This window comes from Drosophila serrata, unplaced genomic scaffold (assembly GCF_035046125.1).
Source record: "Drosophila serrata isolate PLE 108 unplaced genomic scaffold, ASM3504612v1 contig_362, whole genome shotgun sequence".
Classification (NCBI taxonomy): domain Eukaryota; kingdom Metazoa; phylum Arthropoda; class Insecta; order Diptera; family Drosophilidae; genus Drosophila; species Drosophila serrata.
In genome coordinates, this window is record NW_028257260.1 from 2,734,054 (window position 1) to 2,750,536 (window position 16,483).

At 55.6% G+C, this 16,483-nt stretch overlaps 1 long non-coding RNA gene across 1 annotated transcript; it reads right to left on the bottom strand.

The window, feature by feature from the left end:
* Positions 1–13,583: 13,583 nt before the first annotated feature.
* LOC147642741 (uncharacterized) lies at positions 13,584–14,017 on the bottom strand. The gene is made up of 2 exons (XR_015273105.1): positions 13,862–14,017; positions 13,584–13,796 (listed from the first exon to the last, which is right to left on the bottom strand). It is a non-coding gene; the product is annotated as an uncharacterized LOC147642741 (long non-coding RNA).
* Between the last annotated feature and the right edge of the window lie 2,466 nt (positions 14,018–16,483).

The window sequence follows — 16,483 nt, forward strand, 5'->3', positions numbered from 1 at the left end:
CAGCTCAGCACGGACGAGGAGGCCTATGCGGACGACGATGACGATGAGGACTCTGAGGTGGAGCACTGCTTTGTTTCGGGCTATGGTGAATGCACTCAAAAGCAGCTACAGGATCGGGATAAGCTGGATCATGTCCGGGGCGTGCTAGTCACAGCCCGGCCGGCGACAGTGCAGAGCACTTCGCTCCTGCTGCCCATTGATGAGCTATCCAACACCCCGTGGCTGGCCTCTAGCGTGATCAGCGCCAAGGAGGAGAGCCCTGGTGACCCACATTCTGATGACTCGGGCATCTCGGCCTCCCCGCAGAGCAACAAGAACCTCCAGGCCAAGCAGCAACAGAAGCACCCACCCGCCAGGAGCAGCGTTACATTAGACATTGGACTGCTCGATGACCACGGAGCCGCCGCAGCAGAAGCTCATCACCAGGACTATTCCATGCCGCAGATGAGCGGCCTGATTAAGCGGTTTATAGCAGCCTCCCATGGCAAGCTGGTGACACCCAATATCCCCCTGCCGGACTCGAGGGGGGCAGGCCGTTGCGACGAGGCTATGTGCCCGTTGAGCAGAAGATCCTGCGCAAGATTAACACACAGAACGCACTGAAGGCTTCGCTGGACAAGCTGTGAGTACAGGACAAGGCTTTCAAGAATCCTCCACTCACCATCTTACGTTTTTTCGTTTCCAGCCAGCTCAGCACGGACGAGGAGGCCTATGCGGACGACGATGACGATGAGGACTCTGAGGTGGAGCACTGCTTTGTTTCGGGCTATGGTGAATGCACTCAAAAGCAGCTACAGGATCGGGATAAGCTGGATCATGTCCGGGGCGTGCTAGTCACAGCCCGGCCGGCGACAGTGCAGAGCACTTCGCTCCTGCTGCCCATTGATGAGCTATCCAACACCCCGTGGCTGGCCTCTAGCGTGATCAGCGCCAAGGAGGAGAGCCCTGGTGACCCACATTCTGATGACTCGGGCATCTCGGCCTCCCCGCAGAGCAACAAGAACCTCCAGGCCAAGCAGCAGCAGCAGCCGCTGAAGCTGACCGTGGTCACCCGCCAGGAGCAGCGTTACATTGGACCCAACTGCCTCAACATGACACCGAAGCCGCAGCAGCAGAGCGGATCACCTGGACCACCTCCACTCCGCAGCTAAGCGGCCTGTCTGAGAATCTGAATGCATTCAGGAGCAGCCACAGGATCAGGATGAGCTGGATCGTGACCAGGGCGAGCTGGTCACAGCCCAGCCAGCGGCAGTGCAGACCACTTCGCACCTGCTGCCCATTAATGAGCTATCCAAAACCCCGTGGCTGGCCTCTAGCGTGATCAGCGCCAAGGAGGAGAGCCCTGGTGACCCGCATTCTGATGACTCGGGCATCTCGGCCTCCCCACAGAGCAACAAGAACCTCCAGGCCAAGCAGCAGCAGCCAGGAACAGCGTTACATTGGACCCAACTGCCTCAACATGACACCGAAGCCGCAGCAGCAGAGCTGATCACCTGGACCACCTCCACTCCGCAGCTAAGCGGCCTGCCCCAGAATCGGAATGCCTTCAGGACAGCCACAGGATCAGGATGAGCTGGATCAAGACCAGGGCGAGCTGGTCACAGCAGCCAGCGGCAGTGCAGACCACTTCGCTCCTGCTGCCCATTGATGGGCTGTCCAACACACCCTTGATGGTCTCTACCGTCAACAGCGCTAAAGAGGAGAGCCTTGGGGACCCGCATTCTGATGACTCGGGCATCTCGGCCTCCCCGCAGAGCAACAAGAACCTCCAGGCCAAGCAGCAGCAGCCAGGAGCAGCGTTACATTGGACCCAACTGCCTCAACATGACACCGAAGCCGCAGCAGCAGAGCTGATCACCTGGACCACCTCCACTCCGCAGCTAAGCGGCCTTTCGCAGAATCTGAATGCATTCAGGAGCAGCCACAGAATCAGGATGAGCTGGATCAAGACCAGGTGAATGCACTCGGAAGCAGCCATAGGATCAGGATGAGCTGGATCGTGACCAGGGCGAGCTGGTCACTGCCCAGCCAGCGGCAGTGCAGACCACTTCGCTCCTGCTGCCCATTGATGAGCTATCCAACACCCCGTGGCTGGCCTCTAGCGTGATTAGCGCCAAGGAGGAGAGCCCTGGTGACCCGCATTCTGATGACTCGGGCATCTCGGCCTCCCCACAGAGCAACAAGAACCTCCAGGCCAAGCAGCAGCAGCCAGGAGCAGCGTTACATTGGACCCAACTGCCTCAACATGACACCGAAGCCGCAGCAGCAGAGCTGATCACCTGGACCACCTCCACTCCGCAGCTAAGCGGCCTGCCCCAGAATCTGAATGCATTCAGGAGCAGCCACAGAATCAGGATGAGCTGGATCAAGACCAGGTGAATGCACTCGGAAGCAGCCATAGGATCAGGATGAGCTGGATCGTGACCAGGGCGAGCTGGTCACTGCCCAGCCAGCGGCAGTGCAGACCACTTCGCTCCTGCTGCCCATTGATGAGCTATCCAACACCCCGTGGCTGGCCTCTAGCGTGATTAGCGCCAAGGAGGAGAGCCCTGGTGACCCGCATTCTGATGACTCGGGCATCTCGGCCTCCCCACAGAGCAACAAGAACCTCCAGGCCAAGCAGCAGCAGCCAGGAGCAGCGTTACATTGGACCCAACTGCCTCAACATGACACCGAAGCCGCAGCAGCAGAGCTGATCACCTGGACCACCTCCACTCCGCAGCTAAGCGGCCTGCCCCAGAATCTGAATGCATTCAGGAGCAGCCACAGGATCAGGATGAGCTGGATCACGCCCTCGCTAGCCTCTAGCGTGATCAGCGCCAAGGAGGAGATCCCTGGTGATCCGCATTCTGATGACTCGGGCATCTCGGCCTCCCCGCAGAGCAACAAGAACCTCCAGGCCTAGCAGCAGCAGCCAGGAGCAGCGTTACATTGGACCCAACTGCCTCAACATGACACCGAAGCCGCAGCAGTAGAGCTGATCACAAGGACCACCTCCACTCCGCAGCTAAGCGGCCTGCCCCAGAATCGGAATGCATTCAGGAGCAGCCACAGGATCAGGATGAGCTGGATCACGCCCTCGCTGGCCTCTAGCGTGATCAGCGCCAAGGAGGAGAGCCCTGGTGATCCGCATTCTGATGACTCGGGCATCTCGGCCTCCCCACAGAGCAACAAGAACCTCCAGGCCAAGCAGCAACAGAAGCAGCCACCCGCCAGGAGCAGCGTTATATTGGACATTGGACTGCTCGATGACACCGGAGCCGCAGCAGCAGAGCTGATCACCAGGACGACCTCCACTCCGCAGCTAAGCGGCCTGCCCCAGAATCTGAATGCATTCAGGAGCAGCCACAGGATCAGGATGAGCTGGATCAAGACCAGGGCGAGGTGGTCACAGCAGCCAGCGGCAGTGCAGACCACTTCGCTCCTGCTGCCCATTGATGAGCTATCCAACACCCCGTGGCTGGCCTCTAGCGTGATCAGCGCCAAGGAGGAAAGCCCTGGTGATCCGCATTCTGATGACTCGGGCATCTCGGCCTCCCCACAGAGCAACAAGAACCTCCAGGCCAAGCAGCAACAGAAGCAGCCACCCGCCAGGAGCAGCGTTATATTGGACATTGGACTGCTCGATGACACCGGAGCCGCCGCAGCAGAAGCTCATCACCAGGACTATTCCATGCCGCAGCTGAGCGGCCTGATTAAGCGGTTTATAGCAGCCTCCCATGGCGAGCTGGTGACACCCAATATTCCCCTGCCGGACTCGAGGGGGGCAGGCCGTTGCGACGAGGCTATGTGCCCGTTGAGCAGAAGATCCTGCGCAAGATTAACACACAGAACGCACTGAAGGCTTCGCTGGACAAGCTGTGAGTACAGGACAAGGCTTTCAAGAATCCTCCACTCACCATCTTACGTTTTTTCGTTTCCAGCCAGCTCAGAACGGACGAAGAGGCCTATGCGGACGACGATGACGATGAGGACTCTGAGGTGGAGCACTGCTTTGTTTCGGGCTATGGTGAATGCACTCAAAAGCAGCTACAGGATCGGGATAAGCTGGATCATGTCCGGGGCGTGCTAGTCACAGCCCGGCCGGCGACAGTGCAGAGCACTTCGCTCCTGCTGCCCATTGATGAGCTATCCAACACCCCGTGGCTGGCCTCTAGCGTGATCAGCGCCAAGGAGGAGAGCCCTGGTGACCCGCATTCTGATGACTCGGGCATCTCGGCCTCCCCACAGAGCAACAAGAACCTCCAGGCCAAGCAGCAGCAGCCAGGAGCAGCGTTACATTGGACCCAACTGCCTCAACATGACACCGAAGCCGCAGCAGCAGAGCTGATCACCAGGACCACCTCCACTCCGCAGCTAAGCGGCCTGCCCCAGAATCTGAATGCATTCAGGAGCAGCCACAGGATCAGGATGAGCTGGATCGTGACTAGGGCGAGCTGGTCACAGCCCAGCCAGAGGCAGTGCAGAGCACTTCGCTCCTGCTGCCCATTGATGAGCTATCCAACACCCCGTGGCTGGCCTCTAGCGTGATCAGCGCCAAGGAGGAGAGCCCTGGTGACCCGCATTCTGATGACTCGGGCATCTCGGCCTCCCCGCAGAGCAACTAGAACCTCCAGGCCAAGCAGCATCAGCAACAGCCTCTCAAGCTGACCGTGAGCACCCGCCAGGAGCAGCGTTACATTGGACCCAACTGCCTCAACATGACACCGGAGCCGCCGCAGCAGAAGCTTATCACGGCAGCTAAGCGGCCTGCCCCAGAACCGTCAGTTTGCATTCGGTGGTGCCTCTACCAAGGATGTGATGCAGCGGTTTATGGCCTCCCGCTCATCTGCGGCATGGAATAGTCCTGGTGATGAGCTTCTGCTGCGGCGGCTCCGTGGTCATCGAGCAGTCCAATGTCTAATGTAACGCTGCTCCTGGCGGGCGGCTGCTTCTGTTGCTGCTTGGCCTGGAGGTTCTTGTTGCTCTGCGGGGAGGCCGAGATGCCCGAGTCATCAGAATGTGGGTCACCAGGGCTCTCCTTGGCGCTGATCACGCTAGAGGCCAGCCACGGGGTGTTGGATAGCTCATCAATGGGCAGCAGGAGCGAAGTGCTCTGCACTGTCGCCGGCCGGGCTGTGACTAGCACGCCCCGGACATGATCCAGCTTATCCCGATCCTGTAGCTGCTTTTGAGTGCATTCACCATAGCCCGAAACAATGCAGTGCTCCACCTCAGAGTCCTCATCGTCATCGTCGTCCGCATAGGCCTCTTCGTCCGTTCTGAGCTGGCTGGAAACGAAAAAACGTAAGATGGTGAGTGGAGGATTCTTGAAAGCCTTGTCCTGTACTCACAGCTTGTCCAGCGAAGCCTTCAGTGCGTTCTGTGCTCAACGGGCACATAGCCTCGTCGCAACGGCCTGCCCCCCTCGAGTCCGGCAGGGGAATATTGGGTGTCACCAGCTCGCCATGGGAGGCTGCTATAAACCGCTTAATCAGGCCGCTCAGCTGCGGCATGGAATAGTCCTGGTGATGAGCTTCTGCTGCGGCGGCTCCGGTGTCATCGAGCAGTCCAATGTCCAATATAACGCTGCTCCTGGCGGGTGGCTGCTTCTGTTGCTGCTTGGCCTGGAGGTTCTTGTTGCTCTGTGGGGAGGCCGAGATGCCCGAGTCATCAGAATGCGGATCACCAGGGCTTTCCTCCTTGGCGCTGATCACGCTAGAGGCCAGCGAGGGCGTGATCCAGCTCATCCTGATCCTGTGGCTGCTCCTGAATGCATTCCGATTCTGGGGCAGGCCGCTTAGCTGCGGAGTGGAGGTGGTCCTGGTGATCAGCTCTGCTGCTGCGGCTTCGGTGTCATGTTGAGGCAGTTGGGTCCAATATAACGCTATTCCTGGCTGCTGCTGCTGCTTGGCCTGGAGGTTCTTGTTGCTCTGTGGGGAGGCCGAGATGCCCGAGTCATCAGAATGCGGGTCACCAGGGCTCTCCTCCTTGGCGCTGATCACGCTAGAGGCCAGCCACGGGGTGTTGGATAGCTCATCAATGGGCAGCAGGAGCGAAGTGGTCTGCACTGCCGCTGGCTGCTGTGACCAGCTCGCCCTGGTCTTGATCCAGCTCATCCTGATCCTGTGGCTGCTTCCGAGTGCATTCACCTGGTCTTGATCCAGCTCATCCTGATTCTGTGGCTGCTCCTGAATGCATTCCGATTCTGGGGCAGGCCGCTTAGCTGCGGAGTGGAGGTGGTCCAGGTGATCAGCTCTGCTGGTGCGGCTTCGGTGTCATGTTGAGGCAGTTGGGTCCAATGTAACGCTGCTCCTGGCTGCTGCTGCTTGGCCTGGAGGTTCTTGTTGCTCTGCGGGGAGGCCGAGATGCCCGAGTCATCAGAATGCGGATCACCAGGGCTCTCCTCCTTGGCGCTGATCACGCTAGAGGCCAGCGAGGGCGTGATCCAGCTCATCCTGATCCTGTGGCTGCTCCTGAATGCATTCCGATTCTGGGGCAGGCCGCTTAGCTGCGGAGTGGAGGTGGTCCTTGTGATCAGCTCTACTGCTGCGGCTTCGGTGTCATGTTGAGGCAGTTGGGTCCAATGTAACGCTGCTCCTGGCTGCTGCTGCTAGGCCTGGAGGTTCTTGTTGCTCTGCGGGGAGCCGAGATGCCCGAGTCATCAGAATGCGGATCACCAGGGCTCTCCTCCTTGGCGCTGATCACGCTAGAGGCCAGCGAGGGCGTGATCCAGCTCATCCTGATCCTGTGGCTGCTCCTGAATGCATTCCGATTCTGGGGCAGGCCGCTTAGCTGCGGAGTGGAGGTGGTCCTTGTGATCAGCTCTACTGCTGCGGCTTCGGTGTCATGTTGAGGCAGTTGGGTCCAATGTAACGCTGCTCCTGGCTGCTGCTGCTAGGCCTGGAGGTTCTTGTTGCTCTGCGGGGAGCCGAGATGCCCGAGTCATCAGAATGCGGATCACCAGGGCTCTCCTCCTTGGCGCTGATCACGCTAGAGGCCAGCGAGGGCGTGATCCAGCTCATCCTGATCCTGTGGCTGCTCCTGAATGCATTCCGATTCTGGGGCAGGCCGCTTAGCTGCGGAGTGGAGGTGGTCCTGGTGATCAGCTCTGCTGCTGCGGCTTCGGTGTCATGTTGAGGCAGTTGGGTCCAATGTAACGCTATTCCTGGCTGCTGCTGCTGCTTGGCCTGGAGGTTTTTGTTGCTCTGCGAGGAGGCCGAGATGCCAGAGTCATCCGAATGCTGGCCATCGAGGCTCTCCTCCTTGGCGCTGTTGACGCTAGAGGCCAGCCACGGGGTGTTGGATAGCTCATCAATGGGCAGCAGGAGCGAAGTGCTCTGCACTGTCGCCGGCCGGGCTGTGACTAGCACGCCCCGGACATGATCCAGCTTATCCCGATCCTGTAGCTGCTTTTGAGTGCATTCACCATAGCCCGAAACAATGCAGTGCTCCACCTCAGAGTCCTCATCGTCATCGTCGTCCGCATAGGCCTCTTCGTCCGTTCTGAGCTGGCTGGAAACGAAAAAACGTAAGATGGTGAGTGGAGGATTCTTGAAAGCCTTGTCCTGTACTCACAGCTTGTCCAGCGAAGCCTTCAGTGCGTTCTGTGTGTTAATCTTGCGCAGGATCTTCTGCTCAACGGGCACATAGCCTCGTCGCAACGGCCTGCCCCCCTCGAGTCCGGCAGGGGAATATTGGGTGTCACCAGCTCGCCATGGGAGGCTGCTATAAACCGCTTAATCAGGCCGCTCAGCTGCGGCATGGAATAGTCCTGGTGATGAGCTTCTGCTGCGGCGGCTCCGGTGTCATCGAGCAGTCCAATGTCCAATATAACGCTGCTCCTGGCGGGTGGCTGCTTCTGTTGCTGCTTGGCCTGGAGGTTCTTGTTGCTCTGTGGGGAGGCCGAGATGCCCGAGTCATCAGAATGCGGATCACCAGGGCTTTCCTCCTTGGCGCTGATCACGCTAGAGGCCAGCGAGGGCGTGATCCAGCTCATCCTGATCCTGTGGCTGCTCCTGAATGCATTCCGATTCTGGGGCAGGCCGCTTAGCTGCGGAGTGGAGGTGGTCCTGGTGATCAGCTCTGCTGCTGCGGCTTCGGTGTCATGTTGAGGCAGTTGGGTCCAATATAACGCTATTCCTGGCTGCTGCTGCTGCTTGGCCTGGAGGTTCTTGTTGCTCTGTGGGGAGGCCGAGATGCCCGAGTCATCAGAATGCGGGTCACCAGGGCTCTCCTCCTTGGCGCTGATCACGCTAGAGGCCAGCCACGGGGTGTTGGATAGCTCATCAATGGGCAGCAGGAGCGAAGTGGTCTGCACTGCCGCTGGCTGCTGTGACCAGCTCGCCCTGGTCTTGATCCAGCTCATCCTGATCCTGTGGCTGCTTCCGAGTGCATTCACCTGGTCTTGATCCAGCTCATCCTGATCCTGTGGCTGCTCCTGAATGCATTCCGATTCTGGGGCAGGCCGCTTAGCTGCGGAGTGGAGGTGGTCCTTGTGATCAGCTCTACTGCTGCGGCTTCGGTGTCATGTTGAGGCAGTTGGGTCCAATGTAACGCTGCTCCTGGCTGCTGCTGCTAGGCCTGGAGGTTCTTGTTGCTCTGCGGGGAGCCGAGATGCCCGAGTCATCAGAATGCGGATCACCAGGGCTCTCCTCCTTGGCGCTGATCACGCTAGAGGCCAGCGAGGGCGTGATCCAGCTCATCCTGATCCTGTGGCTGCTCCTGAATGCATTCCGATTCTGGGGCAGGCCGCTTAGCTGCGGAGTGGAGGTGGTCCTGGTGATCAGCTCTGCTGCTGCGGCTTCGGTGTCATGTTGAGGCAGTTGGGTCCAATGTAACGCTATTCCTGGCTGCTGCTGCTGCTTGGCCTGGAGGTTTTTGTTGCTCTGCGAGGAGGCCGAGATGCCAGAGTCATCCGAATGCTGGCCATCGAGGCTCTCCTCCTTGGCGCTGTTGACGCTAGAGGCCAGCCACGGGGTGTTGGATAGCTCATCAATGGGCAGCAGGAGCGAAGTGCTCTGCACTGTCGCCGGCCGGGCTGTGACTAGCACGCCCCGGACATGATCCAGCTTATCCCGATCCTGTAGCTGCTTTTGAGTGCATTCACCATAGCCCGAAACAATGCAGTGCTCCACCTCAGAGTCCTCATCGTCATCGTCGTCCGCATAGGCCTCTTCGTCCGTTCTGAACTGGCTGGAAACGAAAAAACGTAAGATGGTGAGTGGAGGATTCTTGAAAGCCTTGTCCTGTACTCACAGCTTGTCCAGCGAAGCCTTCAGTGCGTTCTGTGTGTTAATCTTGCGCAGGATCTTCTGCTCAACGGGCACATAGCCTCGTCGCAACGGCCTGCCCCCCTCGAGTCCGGCAGGGGAATATTGGGTGTCACCAGCTCGCCATGGGAGGCTGCTATAAACCGCTTAATCAGGCCGCTCAGCTGCGGCATGGAATAGTCCTGGTGATGAGCTTCTGCTGCGGCGGCTCCGGTGTCATCGAGCAGTCCAATGTCCAATATAACGCTGCTCCTGGCGGGTGGCTGCTTCTGTTGCTGCTTGGCCTGGAGGTTCTTGTTGCTCTGTGGGGAGGCCGAGATGCCCGAGTCATCAGAATGCGGATCACCAGGGCTTTCCTCCTTGGCGCTGATCACGCTAGAGGCCAGCGAGGGCGTGATCCAGCTCATCCTGATCCTGTGGCTGCTCCTGAATGCATTCCGATTCTGGGGCAGGCCGCTTAGCTGCGGAGTGGAGGTGGTCCAGGTGATCAGCTCTGCTGGTGCGGCTTCGGTGTCATGTTGAGGCAGTTGGGTCCAATGTAACGCTGCTCCTGGCTGCTGCTGCTTGGCCTGGAGGTTCTTGTTGCTCTGCGGGGAGGCCGAGATGCCCGAGTCATCAGAATGCGGATCACCAGGGCTCTCCTCCTTGGCGCTGATCACGCTAGAGGCCAGCGAGGGCGTGATCCAGCTCATCCTGATCCTGTGGCTGCTCCTGAATGCATTCCGATTCTGGGGCAGGCCGCTTAGCTGCGGAGTGGAGGTGGTCCTGGTGATCAGCTCTGCTGCTGCGGCTTCGGTGTCATGTTGAGGCAGTTGGGTCCAATGTAACGCTATTCCTGGCTGCTGCTGCTGCTTGGCCTGGAGGTTTTTGTTGCTCTGCGAGGAGGCCGAGATGCCAGAGTCATCTGAATGCTGGCCATCGAGGCTCTCCTCCTTGGCGCTGTTGACGCTAGAGGCCAGCCACGGGGTGTTGGATAGCTCATCAATGGGCAGCAGGAGCGAAGTGCTCTGCACTGTCGCCGGCCGGGCTGTGACTAGCACGCCCCGGACATGATCCAGCTTATCCCGATCCTGTAGCTGCTTTTGAGTGCATTCACCATAGCCCGAAACAATGCAGTGCTCCACCTCAGAGTCCTCATCGTCATCGTCGTCCGCATAGGCCTCTTCGTCCGTTCTGAGCTGGCTGGAAACGAAAAAACGTAAGATGGTGAGTGGAGGATTCTTGAAAGCCTTGTCCTGTACTCACAGCTTGTCCAGCGAAGCCTTCAGTGCGTTCTGTGTGTTAATCTTGCGCAGGATCTTCTGCTCAACGGGCACATAGCCTCGTCGCAACGGCCTGCCCCCCTCGAGTCCGGCAGGGGAATATTGGGTGTCACCAGCTCGCCATGGGAGGCTGCTATAAACCGCTTAATCAGGCCGCTCAGCTGCGGCATGGAATAGTCCTGGTGATGAGCTTCTGCTGCGGCGGCTCCGGTGTCATCGAGCAGTCCAATGTCCAATATAACGCTGCTCCTGGCGGGTGGCTGCTTCTGTTGCTGCTTGGCCTGGAGGTTCTTGTTGCTCTGTGGGGAGGCCGAGATGCCCGAGTCATCAGAATGCGGATCACCAGGGCTCTCCTCCTTGGCGCTGATCACGCTAGAGGCCAGCGAGGGCGTGTTGGATAGCTCATCAATGGGCAGCAGGAGCGAAGTGGTCTGCACTGCCGCTGGTTGGGCTGTGACCAGCTCGCCCTGGTCTTGATCCAGCTCATCCTGATCCTGTGGCTGCTCCTGAATGCATTCCGATTCTGGGGCAGGCCGCTTAGCTGCGGAGTGGAGGTCGTCCTGGTGATCAGCTCTGCTGCTGCGGCTTCGGTGTCATCGAGCAGTCCAATGTCTAATGTAACGCTGCTCCTGGCGGGCGGCTGCTTCTGTTGCTGCTTGGCCTGGAGGTTCTTGTTGCTCTGTGGGGAGGCCGAGATGCCCGAGTCATCAGAATGCGGGTCACCAGGGCTCTCCTCCTTGGCGCTGATCACGCTAGAGGCCAGCCACGGGGTGTTGGATAGCTCATCAATGGGCAGCAGGAGCGAAGTGGTCTGCACTGCCGCTGGCTGGGCAGTGACCAGCTCGCCCTGGTCACGATCCAGCTCATCCTGATCCTATGGTTGCTTCCGAGTGCATTCACCTGGTCTTGATCCAGCTCATCCTGATTCTGTGGCTGTTCCTGAATGCATTCAGATTCTGCGGAAGGCCGCTTAGCTGCGGAGTGGAGGTCGTCCTGGTGATCAGCTCTGCTGCTGCGGCTTCGGTGTCATCGAGCAGTCCAATGTCTAATGTAACGCTGCTCCTGGCGGGCGGCTGCTTCTGTTGCTGCTTGGCCTGGAGGTTCTTGTTGCTCTGTGGGGAGGCCGAGATGCCCGAGTCATCAGAATGCGGATCACCAGGGCTCTCCTCCTTGACACTGATCACGCAAGAGGCCAGCGAGGGCGTGATCCAGCTCATCCTGATCCTGTGGCTGCTCCTGAATGCATTCCGATTCTGGGGCAGGCCGCTTAGCTGCGGAGTGGAGGTGGTCCTGGTGATCAGCTCTGCTGCTGCGGCTTCGGTGTCATGTTGAGGCAGTTGGGTCCAATGTAACGCTGCTCCTGGCTGCTGCTGCTTGGCCTGGAGGTTCTTGTTGCTCTGCGGGGAGGCCGAGATGCCCGAGTCATCAGAATGCGGGTCACCAGGGCTCTCCTCCTTGGCGCTGATCACGCTAGAGGCCAGCCACGGGGCAGCAGGAGCGAAGTGGTCTACACTGCCGCGGGCGGACTGTGACCAGCATGACCTGGTCTTGATCCAGCTCATCCTGATCCTGTGGCTGCTCCTGAATGCATTCCGATTCTGGGGCAGGCCGCTTAGCTGCGGAGTGAAGGTGGTCCTGGTGATCAGCTCTGCTGCTGCGGCTTCGGTGTCATGTTGAGGCAGTTGGGTCCAATGTAACGCTGCTCCTGGCTGCTGCTGCTTGGCCTGGAGGTTCTTGTTGCTCTGTGGGGAGGCCGAGATGCCCGAGTCATCAGAATGCGGATCTGGACCTGGAAATGATCCAGCTTATCCTGATCCTGTAGCTGCTCCTAAGATCATTTGGCTGCTCCTGAACGCATTCACCATAACCTAAGACGTCCGATGTCAAAGCTGCACATGGTTCCATGCCAACAGTCGATAGTCAAAGCTGCACATGGTTGCATGTCATCAGTGATCGTCGCTGCAGCACATGGTTGCTGGCAAGCAGCTAAAAGCCCAACCGGTCGCACTTCGATGTAAAAGTAGCGAAACACAAGTCGGTCACACTGCAAAAAGCTTGTGATAATGGATATCGTCTTACCTTTTTTACAAGTGATATGGCCGCCAGTATAACCGTCCTGGCTTGGCATTTTTCTTGATTAGGCTTTTCCATTTAAATGAAGCCTTACGATGAGGGGGCTTCCTTGGGCGTCAGATCACACAGCTGGCGGCCTCGTCGTCTGTGCTGAGCTGGCTAAAAACGAAAAAACGTAAAATGACAAGGGGATTTTTGAATGCCTTGACGTGCACTCACAGCTTGTCCAGCGAAGCCTTCAATGTGTTGTGTCTGTTATTCTTGCGCATGCGCTTTAGCTCCGTCTCGCGCAACTTGAGGCCCTCCTGCTGGATCTTCTGCTCGACGGGCACAGCCTCGGCGCAAAGGCCTGTGCTCCGAGTCCCGCTCGATGGCTGGCGGTGATAGGGTGACCGTGGTAATGCCCGTTGGAGATGCCGTGGTAATGCCCGTTGGAGATGCCGTGGTAATGTCGTTCTCCAGGAAGGCCAACGCCATGCGTGTGTTCAGCTTAAGGGTGTTGCTGTTGGTGTTGTTGTTGCTGCTGACTTCCATTCTGATTGCTCCCTGAGCTGCTGATGTCGGCATAAAGCGCTTCCAGTAGTACTCTTCAGCCTTTGCTCGTAGTGGGGAATCCTGCCAGGACAAAAGAACAAAAAATTTAGTGACTGCCAAATCTCTTCGATGCCCTTCAAACCAACTTTGAAATTTCGTAAAAGAAGCGATCGGCGCGGACAAGTGACTCAATATCCTCGCTATGCTCATCCAACAGTGCGCGCTCCTCCGCCGAGGGCGGGAACTTTAGCAGCTGCTAGACCATGTCGAGTGTCAGCTGCTTGTTGCTGACCATCGAGAGAATGTCCCTAGAAGAGAAGAGATTAGTATTTGGAACCAGGAGGTGACCAAAGAAACTCCTACTTTGATATCTCCGTATAGCCCATCTTCAGCTTCCTGAGCAGGATAGTGCAGTTCTGGGCCCGGCGTCCATCGATCTCTGAGAGCACCTTGCTTGCTTGGCTGGCTTGCCGCCAGTTGCTCGCAGATCCTCATAGGATCCATCAGTAGCCTGTGAAAAGAGAGGAGAATATTAAGTAAGGGAATATCTTTCATTCGAATCTTTTCTAAACACCGATACCGCATTCTTTTGGTAAACCGAAAAGAATTTTTCTATCGACTCGAACTCCATGTTGTTGTACAGCTTGCTTTCGTCAAGCTCGCTTCAGACGGTGCCCTAGATACAAAGGATAGAAATTAATTTATGTGACGTTCCTTAACTTGACCTAACTCTGTACTCACCCATTGCTGGCGCATTGCTGCAAATCCTCCACCTTCATTTCGGCAGGCACGCGCTGCACCGCCTGCGAATGCTGAGCGGACTCCTCCAAACGTTCACGCATGCGTATCAGACCCGTTTCAATATCCTCCTTCTGCTGCATCCAGAATCAAGAAGTTCTGAAAATAATTTATAATCAAATTAATAAACAAACACCAGCTGTTAGTTGAAGAATGAACTAAAGCTAACTAAAATTAATGCTTTTATGTTTTGCTGAATTACGAGATTTTTAAACTTTGATATGTCAATAAATAAAGTGCATGTAAAAATATATAGTTTAATAATATTGCAGAGAGTATTATAATTTTAATCAGTGGAGGTACGACCCTATAAAGCCGAAAATGACTCCACTGATTAAAATTATATTTTCCTCTGCAAGAATCTTAAAATCCAAACTTTATTTTATCATTTTTATACCCTTGCATGGTATTATAATTTTACTCAAAAGTTTAGAACGCAGTAACGCCCTTATTAAGTAAACATATTCTTGATCAGCCTATCTCTTACTCTCTCACTTTCTCTGTTCTCTTGACTCGGGAACTATAAATAGAGGCACTTTGTTCGCCGCGACCTCAGTCTGTCCTAGGGGTACCTAGTGTTTACATTGATAGTGATAGTGATTAAAAGAATGACATGGCCAATGGAATTCATCTGGATAACCAGGAAGTGATCTTCGATATATCAACAAGATTCGAAGTCTACACTGGAAGGAAGTAAACAATGACGTGTCCTCCACTGGGGTAAGTCTTAATAATGACAGTTATATCATATCATTATAGGAAGGATCATGCATTGGGGTAGATTCAGCTCTGCTAGCTATGCATTTATTTTTCAATTAATTCCCTTATTGCCATGGATCCCATTACTTAGTTTTAATTTAAAGTGATTCGGTAATTTGTATGGAGGATATCTACAAACGTATACTCAAAGTTAAAAGCCTTAATTAATTATAAGATCTTACTCTTTCGGTAGTTTTAAAACTGACCCTGACCCTAGCTGGACCGACTCGGCTGATGATGCTGATCAAGAATATACATTTAATATTTATAGGGTCGAAAATGACTCCTTCACAGTATTACAAGCTTTCGACAAAAATTAGAATAGTATAAAAACTCACCTGGCCAAGGATGAGCGCTACTTCTCCTGGGCATCACGAGCTGTCTTGGCTTCATCCTCATCGTACCCAACAGAACTCGTTCTTGCAGTTCTGGTTCTTGCACACCATATGGTTGCAACCGCCGACTTTCTCAATGGTCACACTCCACTTGGGACACTCTTTAGTATTGGCCGTGATCCAGTTGGACGTTTCGGAGTTGTCGACGCTCTTCTCATTCCACTTCTTTAGCCAGCGGCATTTGACCGGATCGGAATCGGATATAAGGTCGCTGCTCCACCTGCAGTACAACCTGTTGGACCACGCGATCGATCACTCGCCCATTTCTATCCAACTCCTGGGTGGACTGGAAATTGCGCAGTTTTCCGGGTCCATAGCAGTGCTCCACCTCAGAGCCCTCATCGTCCGCATTGGCCAAGTCGTCTCTGCTGATCTGGCTAAAAACGTAAAATGAGAAGAGGATTCTTGAATGCCTTGACGTGTACTCACAGCTTGTCCAGCGAAGCTTTCAATGTGTTGTGCCTGTTATTCTTGCGCAGGCTCTTCAGCTCCGTCTCGCGCGACTTGAGGTCCTGCAGCTCTCGCTGGATCTTCTGCTCAACGGGCACATAGCCTCGACGCGTGGCAGGGGAATATTGGGTGTCACGCCCTTGGTAGGGCAGGCTGCTCAGCTGCGGCATGGAAATGGTCCTGGTGATGGCAGCTTCTGCTGCGGCGGCTCCTGTGTCATGTAGAAGGCCAATGTCCAATGTAACGCTGCTTCTGGGGGGGGGGGGTTGACCACTGTCAGCTTGAGCGGCTGCCGCTGCTGCTGCTTGTCCTGGAGGTTGTTGTTGCTCTGCGAAGATGCCGAGATGCCCGAGTCATCAGAATGCGGATCTGGACCTGGAAATGATCCAGCTTATCCTGATCCTGTAGCTGCTCCTAAGTGCATTCACCATAACCTAAGACGTCTGACGTCAAAGCTGCACGTGGTTCCATGCCAGCAGGCGATAGTTAAAGCTGCACATGGTTGCATGTCATCAGTGATTTAGAGGTGGAGAACTATCGATGGCACTATCGACACTATCGATGGTTTTGCGCTATAGCACCGCCATCGATGGCAGCCCTGCACTATCGATAGTTTTGCACGCGGCTTATCACATCACAAAGAAAAAATAAAGTTGAAAGTGGAACGCCAAAATATAGTGAAAAGCTAAAGTATAGCTGAAAGTAAAAATCTCCTAATGCTCTTTTTAAAAAAGAATTAGTTTTGTACATCTTTTCCGCTCGAATACACAGTTCGACGATGTACTTTTTATACAATCCCTAATCAAAAAAATAAATAAATTAATTAATTTTTTATTTTTAAGGAGCTAAAAATATAATAAAGTTTTGTTCAAATTTCATTTTATAGCTTTTTTTACATCTAAAAATTAAAAAGCATAACACTACCGATAGTACTATCGACACTATCGATGGTTTGAGAAAA